The sequence below is a fragment of the Cygnus atratus genome, chromosome 16, assembly GCF_013377495.2.
Source record: "Cygnus atratus isolate AKBS03 ecotype Queensland, Australia chromosome 16, CAtr_DNAZoo_HiC_assembly, whole genome shotgun sequence".
NCBI classification, from domain to species: Eukaryota; Metazoa; Chordata; class Aves; order Anseriformes; family Anatidae; genus Cygnus; species Cygnus atratus.
Window position 1 is genome coordinate 9,478,846 of NC_066377.1, and position 7,800 is coordinate 9,486,645.

The window sequence follows — 7,800 nt, forward strand, 5'->3', positions numbered from 1 at the left end:
CTCATGAAAGGACGACTGGAAAATGTATTTCACTTCTGCCAGAAAAGCCAGGCTCCTGCCAAACCTGGAGTCTCTCCAAAACCTGGGAAAGAAGCCAAGAGGGAGTCCCAAAATAGGTTCCTTCAAAAGATCAGCACTTGTAAAACTCCACTACATAGGAATTTTATCTTTGAGGACATTTCTTTGGTGCTATACACATGTAGTGGTTTACACTTCTCTAACAGCAAGTAGTTTCTAACACTTGGAATACCAACCACAGGACAAGACTGTCCTACTGTCCTATAAAGCTTCTATTTTTGAACCCTTTGTAACAAATTTCCATTCACATTCTCATACAGCTTTGTTGTGAGTACATTTACAGATGACCACTACGCTCTATGCTACAGTAAATACAGGTATCTCATTTACCACCAATAGGCTCATGCTCATCCACATTACACAAAGAATAACCTCAACCATGTTAGAATCATGAATCTGAGTTAGGTTAGGCTCTCATTTTGTGTCTTTGCTGGACAAAATACCGGAGGAACTCTCAGTTTCTGCTGACTATATAGGAATCCATGGGAGACTAGGTTTGTAAATCAGATGCCTACAGCTAAACAGTGTGAGAACAACCATCTTACATGTCCATTTTCACCCTTACTAAATTAACTGGCTAAGAATTCTGCTTAGGATGTCCTGTCACTTTCACAAATCAATAGCAAGGCTCAGACCTGCTGTCATACACTACCCACTAGTCTGTTTGCTGAGCACCTGTGCACTTCATTATTTAGCCAGATGATGGATACAATGACACTCGCTGCCATCAGGATGCCATTCATTCAAACACTTCAGGTGAGTTTGAGACAAGTGCTGGACAATGTCACGACCAACAGATCCCTGCACAGTCATGGGAGATGATGATCAGGAAACCAACATTCTGGTTCAGGGCGTACTGACAGACTTCCTTACCCAACTCAGTACCTCAACCTAGGAGAGGAGAACAGTAACTATTATTTTTTTTTTCCCCCACTTTGTTTGTCTTCTATTAAAATGTCAGGAATTGGGCAAAACTAGAGACAGAATGTTGCTCCAGATGGATCAGTGATCCAATGTGCTACAGCAAGTTCAGAAATCCCAGGATCGTGGTTGTTACAACATTACTAAATAATGGGAAGTGGTTGGAATACATATATGTGAGCAGCTGATTTTTTATTTCATCACTGATCTGGAAAACAATTATTAAAGAAATTAGATGTACACTAAGTCCTTAAAGTCTTTCCTTTTTTTTTTTTTTTTAAATCCAGTACGATAATGTTTTTTGGTGACTTCAGACATTAAAATTTTCAATTTGATGAAAGAAAACATGACTGATGATTGGGGCACTTACATTTTTTTTATTACTATTATTTTACAAAATTGAAACGCTTTGTTTTCAGAAGGATCACATAAACAATTCAGTAAGAAGTCACAGAATTATTTGGTCTATCTCAATCTACATTTTACTAGGGGAGATTTTGACCAACTAACTTGCACAGCTCCAGTTTGGATAGATTTCCTCTCTTAGGAATAGGTTGTTCTCCTTTCCTGTACCATCAAGGGAAAACACTGATTCTCAAGTTTTCCTGTTCACTCTCTGTTAATCCCATAGATATCACAGCATCCTCCATCTTTTTCTTTCCTTCCCTTCTAGATGTTTTCTCTTTTTCATGCATTCTTAATTTTTATTGTTATTCCTCCTATTTTTTCTTTCCTTTCAACCAGTGATCCTATTGTTTATTTGCCAGCCTTGATACCATCCTAAAAGCCTTCACAAGTAAGCTGCTCTGGTGGTCAGCTGTAAAAGAAGCGTCAGCAGGAGGAGGAAGTTATGGGATCTGTTCATTTCTATATAGACCAACACAAGGCAGGAGATTCCATTAGGACCCCTGCCCTCATTTACTCCCTCTCTCAGTCCTTCAATCACTGCTACCTTTCAGCTTTCGAAAAATTGGATTCACCTGCACAGTGGAAATGCTCTCCCACACCCCCGGCATCTCACTAGCTCAGATGCTCCCATGGTCTCCCTAACCTCAGAACAGGAATCACAGCTCTGCGAATATGTTGCTGTAACTCTCTGCTCAGTTCATTTCTCTTCTTGTTCTTCATGACAGAATCACAGCCTATCTGAAGTGTAGACTCTGAGCTCCCAAGGACCTTCCTTGCTTTCTGAAAAATGCCCAGACAGATATCTGAGTCCCCAGCATACATCAATGACAAGAAATCTGGGCAAATGCTGGCATCTTTTAATAACCAGAGGATGTGTCAGAGCGAAGATTAAGTACGTACTCAACACTGAGTGGCTGCTCAGCCAATGTCAAAGCAAGTGAGTTCCACTTCGGCTGGCAAAGATGTACAAAGATACCGCACATACGAAGTCCAGCAGAAAGGTCTTTCTGCTCTTTGTCAAGCCCATAAAATAAAAGCACTGCATAACATAAATCAAAAGGAATTCAAAATGTCTCTGTCTCAAGCTGCTAATAAAAGCTCCAATTCAGTTCAGCATTCTGTGCCAGCGCCAAACACGGCAAACCACCAAGAAGAAAGGAGATGAAATCTGCCCTCCTTCAAAACCTTTTACACTTGGGTCATTTTATTTGATTCTTATTCTATAGCCTCATCACCGTATTCCCTCAACTGGCCTTATTTTGTCTGCATAACTGAAAGGTAGGCAGTAAGTTCCCATTCCTCAGAAAGACTTAACTTCATTTCTGCTAAGCTCTGTGCTGAGTTCATCTCCCCCCTCCTAACTGCAGTGCTGACTTCAGTTGAACGTGGTGAACTCAGCTTAGTTTTTTGATACAACCCCTCCCCTTCTCCGTCAACCATGAAATTTTTTCACTGACTTTAACTTGCTTTGGCTGGGCTATAAACAAATTATTCAAATCATTTGAAAAGCCACTATCATAAAAGCTTTTCCATTCATCATTCTAAACTGATCTGTTTGGACATAATTGAACCATTATGTCTTTATACAAGGGAAGCGTTGCTTGGGTCTTCCTATATGCAATTTCTTCCTCAGAATATTTGCCCTTAAACGGGTTAATTGTTTTCCTCTGCCCACATTGAGTCTGTCAGGAAGGTAAATGCACGGCTAACCTTAACACACATTTTCCCAGGAAAGAGAGTAATTTATCATTGCACGAACTATAGCAGATCTAGGAGACATTAATAGTTTGCCAGCCAAGTGACCTACATATGGCAGGGTAAAGCTACAATCAGCACAAGAAATCTTATATACACAAAAGAAGCATGACTCCATCTGGTTCGAGTTGCCATCTTGCTTTTATCTCCTTTCGCTGATAGTTTTGACTATTGCTTTGACTGAGCATCTCTTTATGTCAGCTCCTAACAAGCGAGCGATTGTGTGCAGCACCACAGTGTTCTCACACTGTTATGATTATGTGCTGCTGGGAAGGTTGGAAAACCACTAAGGGTGTGTAAACAGCAATAAATTAGTTCCACCTTCCTTAAGTGGTAAGTGTAAAAGGTATAGTGCAAGTGTGCACCATTGTGCCACCCTACACTTAAAAAAATAGTACAGACTTACAGGTCTTTTTGCACATCCAGCATGCCAATAACCAACGTTCTTGTCATGTATTGACTCAACTATCACACAAAACTACAGGCTTCTTTATTTGCACAAGGCACAGTAACACTTCAAACTGCATTTACCTCTGATGTGCTGGTTTGGACCTCTCTTGTCCCTGAGAAGCACTCTCAGTGTCAGCCCTCACCAGGTGGCACCATTGCCCAGTCTTCCAAGCATTTTTCCCAGTGTGTGAGCAAATGTTCCCTCTCTGGAAGACATGTTGACAGTACAAGTGCTGATTATATTTTTGTTAGATAAAGTTCTGTCGTGTTAAAGGCAGGAAAGTTTGCTCTCTGCTTTGCTCTTTGATGGATATCGGTCCTTTCACAAGAACTTACTCCCTGGCAGTGGTGTTCTGTAGAAGGGGTCACCAATCTGCTATCTGTGACTGCTTCTGTTCCAGCATCGATGCACATAACAAGTCGCATTTAGAATACATTCACTCTGTGGCTCTGACTTCTCCTCCACTGGGAATTCAACCCATAAAGTCGCATAGATGTCTACTACCATTCAACAAAAGAAAAACACTATTCTGAGTCAAGAGTAAGATTTAACTAGTCTGAAATTTCAACTAGACAAATATGACTTGGATGTAACCTGCACAACTGTGTCCACATCAAAAACCATACAAAACTTAACAAATTAGACACACAAAACTCACTTGGAGGTTCCAAGTTCATTTTTCTTAGTTCAACATGGGGACAGTGAGAATTGATGCTAGGTTTGTGTACATGCCATTCACTGTACTTCAGTGATCACTGCAGGTTGCTCAAAACCATGTTGTTAGAGACCCCTCCACTGGCAAGGCAAGGAAACACTACTGCTTTTGAAGAAGACAAATTAACTTTATTGTGTGTATTTGTTTTAAAGACATCCTGTTCTATGATTCTGTCTCAAATAACACTAACGTGGCAATGCCCCTGTAAGCTGTGCAGCAGCTATCAACAACTACTACACGATTGCCTTTTCCATACAAGGAAGGAAAGAATTTATATAACACAAGTCCAGATAATTCCCTGGAATTGCAGAGCTGAACTAATAAACCTTACTAGCTCTTCCTGTTTAAGAAGCATAGGGTGCACAACAGTCACCACTGGAGAGCAAGAATCTCCCATCAGGTCTGTCAGAGAAGTGAGCTGCCAGATTATTTCTGTTTTTTAAGAAATGTTTATTATGCTGTGTCTGCTGGCAACCATTGACTTTAACTTTTGAAACAGCAAGCGGGATCGATGCTACCCATGGAAAAGGATCAAGGCACTTTTTAAAAATTGTGTGCATGGATAGCTGCAGTAGTCATGTTCTCACGCATTTGGTCAGATAGAAGCCTGAATTTCTATGCAAAAACACACACACAACAGTCTTGTGTACTGTGACCCTTAGATTTCCCTGAAGGTAAACACTGTGTAAAAGAGAACTACCTTCAGTAGTTTATACATCAGGCAATCACTATTCAATGCCTATCAAACGCTTCACGCTGAATGCTGGAAAGAGACCCAAGACTGTTGTCCAAACAGCAAAGCATATAGCTAACTCCTACGATTTTTTTTTCTGCTGCCTTCCCTACTTCTCCATCCACCACCTTTGCATGTCTCCTGCATATTCATCAGTGAACAGTGCATACAAATGCAGACATCTAACACCGTTAAGCACTGAGCATCGCACAGTTTCCTGGCATTTTCTGATTACCATAGGAGTATCAATAAGCAGGCCAACTGTTAATAAAGCCGCTTGTCTTTGTGAATCAGAAATTTTAAAAAATCACAGTAGTGACTTAGAAAATAAATAATCCTACTCATTTATTGCAACATAGACTGGCTTGTACTTGTATACAAAACTTCCAAAGCAACCTTAAGTTCTGCAGGACATATGCTCGCACTCACACATTTCCTTCTCTGAAAAGCTACTCTGAAGTGGGGATCCTAGTGGCCAATGGCACGAACTGGAAGTTGGTAGGCTAGCTAACTTTTGAACCAAGTGCATTAAATATGCAGACTATATTCATCCTCACCAGCAGCAGTTACCCATCAGGGACTCATTTGGTTCATTATGTGTTGTGACCTTCCACTGATCTGATTTTGTCAATTGTTTCTGAATACAAACTATGTAACTATCATAGAGCAGCTGAAGGTCAGAGTACATAGAAAGGCTGATTACGCCACTGCTTCTTTGCTTTTCTTGTTTTGATAATAATTTTGATGCGCTACTTTAGCTTTACACTTCATTTTCAAGCAAAATTTAGAGTTTGTACTACTTGCTGAGATGTAATAAAATTAGCTATTATATAGCATACCCTGCAATAGTATTCTATTACACAGAACTGAACGTTACTGGAACAATGACTGTTTCTAGCCTGTTATCCCAAATGTGAGCGAGCATGCGAAAGCAAATATTTGGCACTCACAAAACATGCGAAGCCAACACTCTCCCTTTACTGTAAGAGACATAATACAGGCAGCCTGAGGCTTAAACATTCCCTGACTTTTACCAGCTTGCCCCATGCCTGACCTAGAGGTGGGTAGTTCAGCCTGCAGGTTCCCTTCAGTCCTTGACCTCTACGCTGAGACTACCGGCGCAGGTGCCAATTAGCAGCGAAGCAGTCATGCTGGGGGTCTCACCTGGGCTGGAAGGGCTCCACTTCCCATTACTGCTTCCTGCACAAACCTCCTCCTTTTTTTCCCTCACTCCCAACTACTGCTGCTCAGACTGGGGAGATTTAATTATCTTAACTGGCCCGTGTTTGTGCAGCAAAGCAATGGTTCTTCACCACGCCACTGACCTGTTCATTTCTCTACAGATCTAAAAACCCTTAACTTCAGCCCTATCGAAGAAGATATCACCCGACTTTTGGAGAGACTTTTAAAGAGTTATTCTCAGAAATATTCAACCCGGGCCTCACACCAACTCGACCCTGAGCTCTGGACTCATATGATGACTTGAAGCCATTAATAATTTTAAGATTACAATTGCAGCAACTGTTGCTGCATTTAGGGGAGGTTCAGACTTAGAGGTGTTCGGTCATAAAAGCCCAGATGGCAGCCTTGCCTCAGTGGTAATCAATTATTTTCCATGAGGTCCACTACCTCTATTCTGTGAGGCCATACTTTTCCTCTAAGAGACTATATGGGAAACAGGCAGAGCTGAAAATACCTACACATACTTTTGTCTAATAAATCATCTTTTGCATTTTGCAGTGATCATATCCACATTACTGATACACGCAGAAGCGCCTTATAAAGGCCTGGAATGCTCCGAGGACTCTGAGGAAGTCAGGAAACTCCCTCTTCTGGTAAAGGTTCAACCCCAGCCTAGGTTATTCTTGCACAAAGGCTGTTAACAGTGAATAGCTTTAGACTGGCCTCTTGCCTTGGCAATCGGCACCACTGCTGACTGGCTCACAGCCCATCCGTATTCATATTGTATCATGCTCAGCAAAGCAAAGGCATTCTGAAAGGTCCTGAGGGCTGCAGCCTTCCAGATCAGTAACCAGGCTATCGGGTCTTAACTGAATACGGATTATAGCTCTGTAGGAGCAATAAGTACTCACTAGTTTCCTGCAATTGTTAAAAATACGAGATTTATGACTAAAAATACTATTACCAACTTTACTGTGTATTATAGCACACAACACCATACATATAAATGTTAAGGTTGACTTCACCCCAAATGCTACAAGTTGCACAAGGATTCCCTTGATTGCTTGCAGTCACAGTACATGAAAGGTTTTCAATGACGGGGGAACTGCAGGCCTGCTTTTATCACATGCAGAAGTCAAAGGGGCTTGTTTGTCCTGCAGGGATAGTAATTCCCATGCAAGATGCTGAACTGACAGCTAAAGCCAAGAAATTCTTCATCCAGGAGAATCACTTCCATTAGCAAGTGCTTTCTTTTACGCGTCCAGCTGCCCAGAGCACTGCAGAACACGCCTCGTATCTATCCATAACCTGAGTGCTTTCACAGACAAGAGATAGGTTAGCAGCAGAGCTCAGCACTCACACAGCCACCAGGAACCCTGGCCAATTCACATCTATAAAACCCTTCTGTCTTCGCTACTGGGTTTGAGCTGTTCAGCTCATCTTCCCAGTTTAACGAGAAGACCAGCTGAACGGGGGGATGAGAGGGTCACGGCACTGTGAAACACCACTTGAGTCCAGCAGAAAGATCTGAAAACCAGCACAGAGTGATTGAATAAG